The following is a 15,765-nucleotide window of genomic DNA, read 5'->3' on the forward strand; positions in this document are numbered from 1 at the left end:
ACCTCTAAGCCCTACACTGGGGCAACGAAAGGCACCATGCAAAAACCTCAAGCGAACCTAGGGGCAGATTAGAAGTTCTCACCCAATAGGTTCCCTCCTACAAGGTCATGACAAAAGACAACGATTGGTACCTCAAAGCCTTACACTGGGGCAATGAGGGGCACCGTGCATGAGCCTCAAGTGAACATAGGGGCCGATCAAAAGTTCTCACCCATCGATGTTTTTAACAAAAAAAGGGGGACAAACCCTAGGATTTCAATGGATTGATCAAACATCAAACGACTCCATTGCCGTCACTCCAAAATGGTCAAGTGACTAAATCAAACAGAACACACACTCTGAGGGAGTTCCCGGAGAGATTTGCAAAAAGATAGGATGAGGTTGCATGAATTATCACCTCTTTCAAAAGGACAGTCAATCTGTGTTTTCCAAAAAAAATTAAATCAAAATCACAAAATAGGGAAAGAATGTCATGAACATTGTACAACTTTCCATTACATTGCATTGGTTCATATGAAGTCCGCATTTACCAAATTTCACGACAAAGGTTGCATGCATCTGCATCCCTAAAAATTATGTTAACTGCATAGATTTCCTACATCTAATATCCAGTCGTGTGGATTTGGGATGACCGATCCTCTCGATGAGTCGATCTCTTGCTTTCTCATAAGGGTGAACCCTTGGGTACTAGTACCCTCACCTTTAGAGGACTACACGTCCTCGCCTTGAGAGGGCTACCCGCCCACGCCTTGGGTACTAGTTACCCTCACCTTCAGAGGATTGCGCGTCTTCACCTTCGTAGGGCTACACGCCCTCGCCATCAGAGGACCACACGTCCTCACCTTTAGAGGGCTACACGCCCTTGCCATCAGAGGACTGCATGTCCTCACCTTCAGAGGGCTACACGCCCTCGCCATCAAAGGACTGCATGTCCTCACCTTCGTAGGGCTACACGCCCTCGCCATCAGAGGACCACACGTCCTCACCTTTAGAGGGCTACACGCCCTTGCCATCAGAGGACTGCATGTCCTCACCTTCAGAGGGCTACACGCCCTCGCCATCAGAGGACTACACGTCCTTGCCTTTAGAGGACTACACGTCCTTACCTTCAGAGGATTACACGTCCTCGCCTTCAAAGGGTCATGTACCTTCGTAGGGCTACACGCCCTCACCTTTAGAGGACTACACGTCCTCGCCAACAGAGGGTTGCACGCCCTCACCTTGAGAGGACTACACGTCCTCGCCAATAGAGGGCTGTACGCCCTCACCTTTAGAGGACAACACGTCCTCGCCAACAGAGGACTGCACGCCCTCACCTTGAGAGGACTACACGTCCTCACCAACAGAGGGCTGTGCGCCCTCACCTTGAGAGGACTGCACGTCCTCGCCAACAGAGGGCTGCACGCCCTCACCTTGAAGAGGACTACACGTCCTCGCCAATAGAGGGCTGCACACCTTCACCTCCAGAGGACTACACATCCTTGCCTTGAGAGGGCTGCACGCCCTCACCTTTAGAGGGCAACGTGTCCTCATTTTCAGTGTGCTCCACATCTGCACCTTAAGAGAATTTAAGGTCCTCTGTCCTTAAATGCTTAACCAAGACTTGCACTCCCGGTTAAGGGACCAGTAGTTTCCTTTTAATGGTTCCTGGGCCACCCCCTGATATTGGAGGAGGGCCAACTGTGCGAGCACAACCAGAGAGGGAGGCTATCACACAGCTACTATGCATACCGGGGCAAGATTTCACCCGTGCCACTGCAAAGAGACAAGTGCGGACCATGCGCACCAACATGACCACTCTTACACAGATATAGATGACATTGCTACTTAGCAACATTCTGCCCAGCGACCACAATGCCAATCTCCCCCTGCAAAAGTATAAGTTGGTCTGTGTCGTCCCGACATGGGTAGGTATGCATTATTTCCAACTAATTTCTAATGCCATCTACTATTTGCAGGGATCGTGCCCACAAGACACCCAGTGGACCCGGAAAAGTCCAACAGGGCCCTGGGGTTTCCAGCTCTGGTTACGGGCCTCTATCAGTCCTACAGGGTGCCCGTACCCCCCCGGCAAGGTCACGTCATCATAGGTAAGTATGCACATCGCTCAACTGATTTCTGATTTCATCTATTGTTTGCAGGGATCGCGACTGCAAGACACCTAGTGGACCCGAAGAAGTCCAACAGGGTCTTGGAGTTGTCAAGCTCTAATTACGGGTCTCTGTCAGTTCTACGGAGTACCTGTCACCTCCAGCAAGGTCATTAGGCCCCACATTAACCGGGCTTTCATCAAGAAGTACTGCGCCCCCAGACGGGCGCAGGGCGAGACACCACAGTAGCATTGGGATGGCCGGTAGCGGGTAATAGACACACCGCCACCACCTCTAGAGTTCACCTCAGCTCATCCACAAAAAGGTTAGAGCGTTGCCTATGACACATGGCCGACCAATGGGCGACCAAGTCCAAAGCCAAAGGTAAGCAAAGTACTAGGTCCATGACCGACAAATCATTAGGCGTCCAGCTCAAGACGTTAAAGAAGCGCTACTAGGAGGCAACCTAGTAACTTTTAAATTTCTGCTTGCTATTTGATCACCTTTTGTTTCTCAAGCCATATTGGGACACACCTAGTTGCTCATGATCCTAAGAATTTAAATAAAACGAGCACAAGCTCGGAAGGTAGTCATACCTCACAAAATATATATATGTATGTTTAGGTAGCAAGATACCTTGGATATGCATGTATATAGCAAAAATACCTCACAAAAATATACACATGTTTAGGTAGCAAGATACCTTAGATATGCATGTATATAGCAAAATACCTCATGAAAAAAAAGGGGAAAAAAACAAAAACAAACGAGAAAAAGAAATGAACAAATGAAAAAACAAAAAAGAGAAAAAAGAAAAATAAGTTGTCTAGCTGAAAAACCAACATGCTTTTGAAAAGAGATGACTTCCAACTTTTCTTTGAAAAAATTCACTAATCATAACTAGTTTTTGAAAAGTGTGTATACACCTGAAAGGTGAATGCTGTGAAATTTTCCCGAGTACCCGAAATGGACTCAGATGAATGCACAAATTGATAAAAGAACATATTTTGGAAACATTGGGTTGATTTAAAATAAAGGAAATGAATCCTGAGCCCTAGCATCACATGACCATAAAAATTTGACACTTGAGTGTCCACATAGGTGCATGCATGACCAATTTTGCATAAAGTTTCCAAATCATCATTTTTGCATTTGTGTCATGGAAATAATGTGGGGGATCCCTTTTTATCCTTGAGCCAAACCAAACCCTGACATGTATCATGTCTAGCCATTCTACAAGTCTTGAGCCAAAATCCTGACTCACCATAAACCTTGACCCAGGGTGAGAATGTCCATCCTTACCCTCGGAAGCAAAAAAAGAAAAGAAGGAAAATTTCCAATCAAAGAGAAAGCAAAAAAAAGGAAAGAAGGAAAATTTCCAATCAAAGAGAAAGCAAAAAAGAAAAGAAAGGAGATTCCCAATCAAAGAGTGGGAGAAAGCAAAAAGAAAAGAAAGAAAATTCCCAATCAAAGAATGGGAGAAAGAAAAAAAAGAAAAGGAAGAAGAAGAAGGAAAGAAAGCTCCTGATCAAGGTCAAAGAAACCAGAAGAAATGTGCAGAGAGGCCTTTGGACCGGACAATATCTGAACAATACAGAATTGTCACCAAATGAACAAAAAGAAGAAAAGGAAACCGCGACCTAAAATGGTCTTCTCCCTTTAATTGCCAACGAAAATCTTGTGCGCTAGCGACTTTTTCGCCCCGCACTAAACAAAAACAGAAAAGGAAAAAGCCAACAAAAAATCAAAAGCCAAAAACACACAAAAGCCGGAAAACCCACCAAAAGAACCCATTTCCAAGGGAAGTCCTATTGATCCATGATCACGCATGTAATTTTTGATTTGATAGGAAATAATTTGCAAAATCAAGTCATGACATATCTATGGTTCGGAATTAGGATAAAACACTTACCTGTGTGAGATTGATACACTTTGAGTGGATTTCTTCTATTTTTGTCGAACCCAGTGTTTCCTCTAAATGGTCATTTAGAAACGAAATGCTAACATCCAAAATCTCATTTATGGTTATGGGGGATTTCATCAACATACTCTCCTTCCCCGGTAGACGCATTGTTTTTCACTCAGAAAAGCATATGCTGCTCTAATAAGTTGGAATATTTGTCTCTTTGCTAAAGCATGTTTGCATTTTAGTGGAGAAAACACCGAGATTTTTTCAAGTCTCACAAGTTATCCAGAACTACGTAGGTCTGAGTTCCTCATTGGAGGATACGTAGGAGCAAGAGCCTCGCTTTTGTCGACCACACCACCTTTTGTTACCATGACCCCAGATCTGGTAACCCGTGGAGACACCTTACGGTTATCCGCACCTCGTCATTCAGTGACCCCAAGTGTGATTGATGAGCAAAGGCCAATGTGGTCATCTACGCCCTTTCCAGAGATGTCAGCATCTTCTGGTGGAGATTTTTTCAAGTCTCACAAGTTATCTAGAACTACGTAGGTCTGAGTTCCTCATTGGAGGATACGTAGGAGCAAAAGCCTTGCTTTTGTCGGCCGCCCCACAAGATCTGTCATACTGACCCTGAGGTCATGTGACACGCGGAGACAAAATTTGGTCATTCCGCACCCCTTTGCCATTCAGACACAGTCGTGTCCGATGGCGCACAGAGACAAAATTTGGTCATTCTGCACCCTTTGTCATCCAGAGGCGGCGGGCCCGATGACATGCGGAGACAAAATTTGGTCATTCCGCACCCCTTTGCCATTCAGACACAGTCGTGTCCGATGGCACACAGAGACAAAATTTGGTCATTCTGCACCCTTTGTCATCCATAGGCGGCGGGCCCGATGACACGCGGAGACAAAATTTGGTCATTCCGCACCCCTTTGCCATTCAGACAAAGCCGTGTCCGACGGCGTGCAGAGACAAAAATTGGTCATTCTGCACCCTTTGTCATCCAGAGGCGGTGGGCCCGATGACACGCGGAGACAAAATTTGGTCATTCCGCACCCCTTTGCCATTCAGACACAGTCGTGTCCGATGGCACGCAGAGACAAAATTTGGTCACTCTGCACCCTTTGTCATCCAGAGGCGGCGGGCCCGATGACACGCGGAGACAAAATTTGGTCATTCCGCACCCCTTTGTCATTCAGACACAGTCGTGTCCGATGGCGCGCAGAGACAAAATTTGGTCATTCTGCACCCTTTGTCATCCAGAGGCGGCGGGCCCGATGACACGCGGAGACAAAATTTGGTCATTCTGCACCCGTTTGCCATTCAGACACAGTCGTGTCCGATGGCACGCAGAGACAAAATTGGTCATTCTGCACCCTTTGTCATCCAGAGGCGGCGGGCCCGATGACATGCGAAGACAAAATTTGGTCATTCCGCACCACTTTGTCATTCAGACACAGTCGTGTCCGATGGCACGCAGAGACAAAATTTGGTCATTCTGCACCCTTTTGTCATCCAGAGGCGGCGGGCCCGATGACACGCGGAGATTTACATTATCTTCCGCACTCACAAGATCTGTCATACTGACTTTTGAGTCACGCTGACGGGCGGAAATACCCGAGTGGTTATCCGTATAAACATTCTTTTGCTATCTGTAAGACAGAACGCTTGATAGCATGCAGAGACTGACATCGTCTTCTGCACCTTTTGTTCCCTCGGGAACAACAAGTCATTTGCATGTGGAGATTTTATGGTCACCTGCGACTCTCGTCAAATCGAGAGGAACGAAATTAGTGTCTTATCTTTACTTTCCTTTTATCTCCAATAAAAGACAAGTAAAGAGGGGCAACTGTCATACCCTAATTTCGTTCGGGGACCTTTGCTTGATGACATACGACTTTTCTTTGGTCCTTGTGAGGTGCTTGGCACCCATCATTAGGCAATTTGTGAAATTCCAGGACATGCCGGAAAACCAAAAAAATATTGATGCACAATCCGTAAGTTTCCGTGACACACCGGAAATCAAATGGAAGCATCGTTGCATAATTAAGTGAGGTTCCGTAACATTCCGTAAGTCAAAAAGGGGATGATTATGTAATCCACAAGGTTCCGTAACATTATGGAAAGAAAACAAGTATCGTTACGAAATTCGTAAGTTTCCGTAACTTTACGAAAAAAGAATCACCAAAAAAAGCAAAGGGGGTGTACTTAGTAAAAATGGGGGTGCAAATAGCAACCAGGCCCACTTGGGCCCTCCAGTATATTCCTCCAGAAGGCTGTTGCTTCTGGAGGAAGCAACCTGGCTCGCCTGGGCGAGCTGAGCTCGCCTGGGCGAGCTGGGCGGCAAGCACCTCCCCTATTTTGCTATAAATAGGGGAGGAAGTGAAGAAGAAAAGGGTTCAGCCCCTTAGGCACTTCTCTCTCTTTCGAATTTTCTTGGAAAAATTGTTTCCGTGAAGAAAATCTAAGCCGAGGCGCTTCCGAAACGTTTCCGTAACGTTTTCCGTGAGGAATTTCGCAAAGGTTTCGACCGTTCTTCGACGTTCTTCATCGTTCTTCGATCTTCAACGGGTAAGTACCTTGAACCAAGCTTTTCGATTCATTCTATGTGCCTGTGGTGGTCCACATTGTGTTTTGTGTATTTCTATTCTCGTTTCATTTACTTTTTATACCCCCTTTTGACGTGCTTAAGCCATTTTACTTAAGTCATTTCTCGCTTAACTTAAAAATAAAATAAATTTCCACCGAACGTTTGAATTGTATTATCCGTTAACTTCGGTTAAAATGAATTCTGACCGTTCGGTCGTGCCGTAACCACGTTGGAAATCAAAAAGAGGTAAAAAATAATATAATAATAAAAAAACATCTTTTAGTAAAATAAAGCGGAAAATCAATCGGACGTTTTCTCTTTGGGATTTCTCGTTCTTAATCGAATTGACTAATAACCAAGGTGAAACTAAGGCTAAAATCAATTCGTCTAGTCAAGCTCGTCCACAAAAATAGGTTTTTGAAGTTTGTCATTTCAATTTCTTACTAAGTAAAATGGGTCATTTTTAAGGTCCAACGCCTTAAAATGATCACCTCTTAAGTAAAAAGAGAATCACTTGATAGGAAAGAACTACGTAGGTCTGATTTCCTCATCGCAAATTGAGGAATACGTAGGAGCAAAGGGAAACACCCTTGTCGACCACAAAAAAGGAAAAAATATAAAAAGGGTATAAAGGATATAAGTACATAAAAGGGAACTAAAAATCAAAGTCATGTTTGCACATTCGATTAAAGGCTGCCGTCCCTTGTGACGGACGTGTGGGGTGCTAATACCTTCCCCGTGCGTAAATACAACTCCCGAACCTTTTACTTAAAAGTTCGTAGATCGCGTCTTTTCCGGTTTTTCCGACGTTTTCCTCAAATAAACGTTGGTGGCGACTCCGCGCGTATTCCTTTCATGGAACACGCATCCCGCGAGTCTCGCGTCACCCTCCCGCCGAAGGGTAGGTTGCGACAGCATGCATCTGGTATAGGTGTCGTAAAGCGCAGTCTTTCTTTGTTAGCACAATGATTACTTTTTTTTCTTTCAAGGAAAGAATGTAATGGGCAATGCATAACAATGCGGCAAAACAAATAAGCATGAATGCATGTAAATGATAAGTTGCTGAAGTATTGCGAACTTTACACAAAACACCCAATATGGTCGAATCAACTCTAATTTTCATTAAAACAACATTGTTCATTACATCCCGTCAAATTCAAAGTGTAACTGGAAATAAAACACGAGCACATCATCGATTCCTAATTATGTAAGTCATTAGCTCAATCATGTGTTGGCAATAGACAAAGAGGCTATGTAAACCTGATCCATCTTCTGCCCCAACTTTCGCAAGCTGAATACTTCTATACTTTGACTTTGACTTGATATGCTTGGTTTGATCCCATGTTCCAAGGAATAGAAATTTTTATCATCAATACTTCGAGAACCTATCATTGAGGAGATATGATGAATGAGCAAGACATACGTATGCTATACACGACAGATGTATTAATGAGATCGACATGAGACGCCCGAAAGACCACCCTTTCTTGCAAACAATGCATTAGATACCATGTTCACGTGGTTTTCGATCATTTTCAAGAAAAAAGGACTGTATAACCGCAACATGGTTTGTTTATAGTTATCACCGTGGTACCCAACACATGTAACTAAGAATGCGGTGTAAAATTTCACGCTTCATTGTGACTTTATTTTGGCGATGTAGAGGAAAATGCAAAGCATGAGCGACTATATGATAGGATCATGCATGAGTGAACATAAATTATGAATGATGACAACAAAATGTATGTATTTTTCTTAACAAAAAACATGCTAAATGAATATGTATGGAAATGCAATGGGTTATGCAAATGTAGTGTATGAATATGATATATGATGAATGCAAAAATGATATGTCCATCATGATGCCAAGAAGAGATGCATGATGCGATCATGGAACAAGACAGGGTGAGTCTGCTCCGTGTTCCTAATTCAGGAATCTAATTGAAAGGGTCTAAAATTCCACTATCTAGAAAATTATTAAAGTGTTTTAGGAACCCAATATCTCAAAGTGTGTGCAAAAAGTGTAGGTGTCGTGTGTGAATGGAGCAACCTAAGAATTACCCAACCCCACCTGCAAAACAACCAGAAAATTCCCAAGCAGATACAACAAGTATAGCACATGTCGTCTACCCTAGGATTCAATGACACAACTTATTTCTAACTACAAAGGTAACAAATACAAGGATACACACCAAGAAGTAACAACGTAGCAAAGGTTATATACAAGCATGAGCAAAACAAAGAATAAAAGAAACAAGATCAAAGCGAAACGACATCAGGGCGACTCAGCCCAACCCGTAATTAAGCAACAAGGTTGGAAAACCCTATGTGCCTAATTCCCCAAAACGGCGCGGCAAAGGGGGAACCACCATGAAGGGTGGTGCGCCCACCCTAACATTACTAGTGCAAGGCCCAATGATGTAAGACCGCCACAAGGGCGGCGGTGGTGGCGACGCGTAGGAGGCACGGTGGCGCAAACAAAACAAGAAGAAAGAGGAAACATAGGTGAATGTGGAAAGTGCGAAAAAAAACCAAAACAAAATGCAATAATAAATGGAAAACTGCAATTCAATCTACAGGAAACTCACCGGCGGCCAAGGTTCCCACCAGCAAGATAGCAGGGAACAAAGCAACCAATCATGAAAAGAAAGAAAGGGAAAAAAGAAGAAAGGAAGAGGAAGGGAGGAGACGAAAAAGTGAGAGAATGAGGGAATGAGGGGTTACTTGGTGACCCCTCTCTCTTCTCTTACGGCATGACCAAATGGCGTGACGTAATTGGTCTGTTTTCATCCTCAGGATCTGTGTCGTCCTCCTTCTATGCATTCAATGCAGAGACTTTCCTCTTTTATGCAATGTGCTCTCCTCTTGACCTAATGAGCTCTCCTTAAGAGCCTAATAGGTCAAATAATGTACATTTTTTTACGTTTTTTTCTTTTCTTTTTTTGTCTTTTCTTTCTCATTTTTTACTGTTCTGATTTCATTTTTTTCTTTTTTTTTTGTTTTTCTTTTCTTTTGTTTTTACTGTTTCTTTTTTGTTTTTGTCTTTTCTTTTTTTTAGTGTTCCTTTTTTGTTTTTTCTTTTTTTTTTGTTTTTTTTCTTAATACTTTCTTTTTGTTCTCTTTTCTTCTTTTTTGTTTCTTTTTTGTTTTTTTTTGGGGGGGGGGGGGGGGAGGTCCTCACAGGATTAGGGTCTAACAAGGTTCTCATAATCATATCAAACATTTAGTAATGAGTGTTGTGACTAACCAGAAAGTTGAACTCTCTAAGTGCTTGAACCTTTGTGTCTAAACTTTTTGAACATCAAGGTAATCTTGAGTAAAAGTTTAGGAAATTTAAAGTTTAGGGAAAAATTGGCAAAGTAATAATTCAACCCCCTTCTTGTGACATTCTTATCACTTCAACATGAAGTTGGGCCATGTGAGTGAGAAATGTTTGATTGAATTGGGGAAACAAAATTTTCTATGTGGAGACAAAGTGGAAAAGTTGAGATTCTGTGAGCATCATGTTTATCCGAAGCTTGCAAAACAAAGTTCAATGTTGGTCAACAAAGAACAAAAGGAACTATTTATCATGTTCGTGTTGATCTCTGAAGACCATCTAAGACTCCCACTCAATTTGGTGCAAGGTATTTCATGTCAATTGTGGATTATTACTCACAAAAACTATGGATCTACAATCAGAAAACCAAAGATGAATCATTTGAAAACTTCAAAAACTGGAAAACTCTTACTGGGAATCAAACAGAAATGAAAGTTAAGAGTTACTCTCTCAATTCTCCCATTTCTCCTTTACCCACTCTTACGAATGAGGTTAAATCCCCTTAAAGACAAGGTGCTTTCTTCTCTCCCTTAGAGCTCATGATCCATTGTGGGTGGTGTGTGTGTGTGGGGGGGGGGGGGGGGGGTTGGTGGTGTTGCTGATTGAAAAAGCTTCTCCTCATTCTATTATCTTTTTCAAGACTTAAGATTGGAGACAATAGGTAAGGACAAGGGATGAAAAATTCTATATTACTAGAGTACCCTCCCTACACTATGGAGCCCTAAATACAAGGCCCAAAAATAATGAAACCCTAATCTAATATGTACAAAGATAAGTGGGCTCACACTTAGCTCATGAGCCCAAAATCTACCCTGAGGCTCATGAGAACCCCAGGGCCTTCTCCTGCATCTCTGGCCCAATCTTCTTGGAGTCTTCTATCTAATGCTCTTGGGGGCTTGGATTGCATCATCCCTTCCCCCTTGAAAAGGATTTGACCTCAAATCCAAAGGTTCTTGAAACTTTGGGCTTCTTCCCTCAACACCTGTAAAAAGAATAAAAACATATATATTAGTGGTGTTGGGTATGTTAGAGTAGGGTAAGGTCTGAAAACCCCTTTCTTGGGCATCTTCCCATGAGGAAACATGGTTCCTCACCAACTCAATGAGTGGTGCTACAAGTATAGAAAAATATGGGACAAACCTTTTGTAAAAGTTTGTTAAGTCATGGAAGCCCCAAATTCCCTTTATACTTGGTGGAGTGGGCCACTTAGGAGTGATCTTTATTCTCTCAAGGTTCGTGGGAACCCCTTGATCACTATTTAAAAAATTAAGGAAAGTAATGCAATAAAACATACCTTTTCCTGTATTTTCATGTTGATTACTCTAACTAAAAACTATGACAAACCTAATGTGTCCCATATCAACATCTTGGTTTGTACTGAAACCAAAAATAAGAACAAACCTACCTAGTGAATCCTTATGTATGCAAATCATGAAGATGTTGGATGCATGGGTGATTTTACAAAAGAGGAGACACTTACCTCCTTACACTCCTCCTTAACCATTAAAGGTTGTTGTTCTTTTCTTTTTCTATTCTTTTCCTCATCCCATTTTAGTTTTATTTGTACTTGATCCTTAGTTACATGTGAAGGTGTTTGAGTATGCAACACAAATTTAGTGCCAAGATGGGTGAGGGTAATCTCATTAGTTAGGCTATTGTAAATGATCTTCCTATCAAATTGTCATGGGAACTATATCACAATTAACTTCATCCTTATATGTCCCAATGGAGAAAGGTACCTTTACTTGTTGGTTAACTATCATTACCTCCTTAACAATTAAAGGTTCAACTTTGAAACTAATCTTGTGCTACAAAAATTGCAACAAGATCCACAATCCACAATGAGAGAACAAGTTTTATCTAAAATTTTGCATCTTGTATGAAAGATGTTCTCTCTTTGAGATTGAGATAGATCATAAGATTGGCCTCCAAGGAGCCTTTTAACCATTAGGAGGTCACCTTCTTCATGGCGGTAGACTTCCTTACTAGACTCTTCAACCCTTACTTCATCTTCACTTCCACTAGAGGAAGGGAAAGAAGTAGTCTCCTCTTGACTACTATAAATATCTTGACCCCTTATAATCATGGTTTTCTTTGTGGGGCATTGAGAGGCAATGTGACCTCTCCCAAGACATTTGAAGCATTTAATGTTGCTAGTCCTTGCTTGGGAACTAGTCTTAGGGGTGAATTTCTCTATGGTCTTACCCTTTTCTTCCTTGGGTTTTGAAGGTGCAACCCCCAAAATTCCTTGGGCTTGGTCCTTCCTTAGATAAGAGTGAAAGCCATAAGATTTTGAAGAAGGCTTTCTTTTAAGTTGTTGCTCCACTCTTATATAAAGTTGCACTAGCTCATCTAGTTCCCTATATGGAAGGAGTTCAACCTTTTCCCTCACTTCCATATTAAGCCCACAAAGGAACCTAGCTATACTTGTTATTTCCTCCTCCCTAAGTCCAACTCTTAAAAGGAGTAGTTTCATTTGTTGTCTATATTCTTCAACACTCATACTCCCTTGTCTAAGCCTTTGGAGCTTGTCCATAAGCTCTCTTTCAAAGCAGGAGGGAATGTGCCTCTTCCTAAGGGCGCTCTTAAGATCATTCCAATACTCTACTGGAGGATCCCCATGAATCCTTGTTTCCCTAATAAGGGAAGTCCACAAATAGAGGGCATACCCTTGAAAGCTAAGGGTAGCCAGTGGGACTTTTCTCTCTTTAGTAATATGATGGCAAGCAAAGAGTTGTTCAACCTTCATTTCCTAATCTAGGTAGGCCTCAACATTATCTTTTCCATGGAAGTATGGGAGGCTAATGTTAACCTCTTAAGGCCTTCTATCATTTTCTCTTCTTTGGGAGTGATGTTTAGTATGTGACGTCATGACTACTATAGGAGGCATGCTTTTCTCTTTTCATTTCTTTCATTATTTTTCTTCTTTCTTCCTCTCTTATTTTCTCTCTTTCATCTTGACTTATTTTTTCCACTCTTTATTTTCAAAGGAAATTTAAAGCAAGCTAGACAATTTCCTATGTGAAGGCTTGGATGATCCTTTGGAGGTCCCAACTGTCTCTTCACTTAGTTTACACGGTTTACACTAAGTGATTACACACAAATAGAGGTTTAGGCGGTCTCTTGGAGACTCCCAATACACCCCTAAAGAATGTCCAAATACAAGGAATTGCAATAGAAAAAATTCAGCACTCAATTGTTCTATTACAACAAATTTAAGAAAGCAATTAAGGTCTTCAATGCTTATTTGTTTTCTCAAGTGTTTCACTCAAAATTTGGTGAGGCTTTGCTTGCGTCAAATCCAATGGTGCTCCTAGGATGGTTAACCTTCAAGACTAAAAAATCTTCCTTCAAGCAATGCACCAATTTCCTCTTCCAATCCTTATTGTAGGCAACACTTAAACACAGAAAAAGAAGAAGACAAGCAAGAAACCAAAAGATGAAATGAAAGCTAAACCAAAAGGAAATTTAACATGACATTAATTCAATGAGATTCAAGAAAAAACAAAGCAAAAGGACAGCACCACAAGCCAAGGTGGAATACAAAGGAAGTCTTAGAATAGCACTAGATTAGATTGACAAATTAAAAACAAGACTCATAGCAAAATTCAAGTTATGTCAATTTTGCAATAATACAACTCAAAATAATGATTAATTTTCAAGCAAATAAAGCATACACATTTTTTGTTGTTGTGCTGGACGTGTATTTTGATGTTAATCTTTATCACCTTTTCTTGCTCATTTCTTTTTCGTTTATGTTCATTCTTTTTCCATTGTTTTTGTCCAGATGTCTATTTTATCCAATTAAAATTTAAACTCAAAACTCGAAGTATTCAAGCCATAGAAGAGTTAAGAAGACAGTGTGCCACAACTGACAACAACCATAATTTCAACCTAGAAATCAAGAGTAGTGTTTATATTGCTTAAGGCTTGGATAGTTACAATTATTGTTTGCTTATGCTCAGATGTATTGGATAACACAATTCAAGAGAGCTTAAGACTTATTTTGATTCACAAATCCAGCCACAAATCAACACCACAACTCAATTTCTTCATAGGCATCATTTAGGAGACTTAGAAAACAAAAAAAGTTTAACAACAAGACTACTTCTAGGAATTGATTTAGAACATGTTATGAACTAAATAACATGCATGAATTAGACTAAAATTCAAATTATAGGCTAAGAATTTCAAGAATACATGAACAAAGGTATCTATAATTCAATCAACAAAATCAAAATTCAACACAAACTTAGAACATAATGTGACAATTATTATGACTAAACATGACTTTAAGACAACATGAATGAAGTGATTTACACTTAGATTTTTGTGTTTTCTTTTCTAATCAATATTTTGCAACAAAATAAAGATCTAAAGTTTCAGCACAAGAAGATTATGACTGAAAATAAGATAGAACCTAAAATCAACACAAAAACATGATTCAAGAGTAAATCTATAAAATTTGAACCATAGAAATACAAGAACAACTATAGATCTAAGATTTAATCGGTTTATTTTTTTGAATCCACTCTAAACAACACCAAACCACAAGACAATGGAGGAGATACATAGAGAAGACGATGAAGAACTAGGAATCAAAGTGAATTGACCGAACAAAAGATAGAGGAAGCAAAAGAAACATCACTTAGATGAAGATGCTCTTGATACCACATGATGTAACTCCAAGTAGAGCTTGTAGGCCTTGGATCTTCTTCATCAATGAAGTCCTTTGCTTGTTGAAAATCAATGGGAACAGAATAGAGGAGGAGGAAAGGTGATTGGAGATGCCACTTCAAGGAGAAGATGAGTCAAGAACAAGCTCACTACCATAGAAGGCCATGGATTAGAGTTTGAAGGTAGGAGAAGATGAATGGAGGAAGAGGAAGAGGGAGAGAGGGGGGGCACAAATTTTATGCCTCAAATGAGGTCTGAACTTTGAAGTCTAATTTCTCAAATGATCAAAGTTGAAAAAATGCACACACAAGGCCTCTATTTATAGCCTAAGTGTCACACAAAATTAGAGGAAAATTTGAATTTCTATTCAAATTTCACTTAAATTTGAATTTGAATTTGTGGAGCCAAATTTGGAGCCAAAATTTCACTAATTATGATTAGTGAGTTTCAGCTATGGTTCAGCCCACTAATCCAATATCAAGTCCAAGATTCATGAGACATGTAAAGCATGAAGGACATGCACAAAGTGTGAGTATATGATGTGACAATGGGGTGTAGCAAGAAAATGCTCACCTCCCCCTTAGGTTGGTCCGAAATTTAATTGGATTGGGCTTCTCCCAATTCAATTAAATTTCTCTCCCAACACACACATCAAATAGTGCACTTAATGCATGTGAAATTACAAAACTACCCTTAATACAAAAACTAGTCTAGGTGCCCTAAAATACAAGGGTTGAAAAATCCTACATTACTAGGGTATCCTCCCTACACTATGGAGCCATAAATACAAGGTCCAAAAATAATCAAATCCTAATCTAATATGTACAAAGATAAGTATGCTTATACTTAGCCCATGGACCCAAAATCTACCCTAAGGCTCATGAGAACCCTAGGGCCTTCTCCTGCATCTCTAGCCTAATTCTTGGAGTCTTCTATCCAATGCCCTTGGGGGGTAGGATTGCATTAGTAAGCCACTACTCACACTTGTCTATATTTGATAAAATGACACTTGTCTATATTCGATAAAATGACACTTCCTCCGTAAGGCCAGCCCAACAGACTCCTTAAATGGTCTAAGAATGAGACTATGTTAAGGGATGAGTGTAACACCCTCGATCAATTATACTGAAATGAGAGAGATCCAAAAATTGTGTAGGTATGAGACTGTACAATGAAG

This window comes from Glycine max, chromosome 5 (genome assembly GCF_000004515.6).
Source record: "Glycine max cultivar Williams 82 chromosome 5, Glycine_max_v4.0, whole genome shotgun sequence".
Classification (NCBI taxonomy): domain Eukaryota; kingdom Viridiplantae; phylum Streptophyta; class Magnoliopsida; order Fabales; family Fabaceae; genus Glycine; species Glycine max.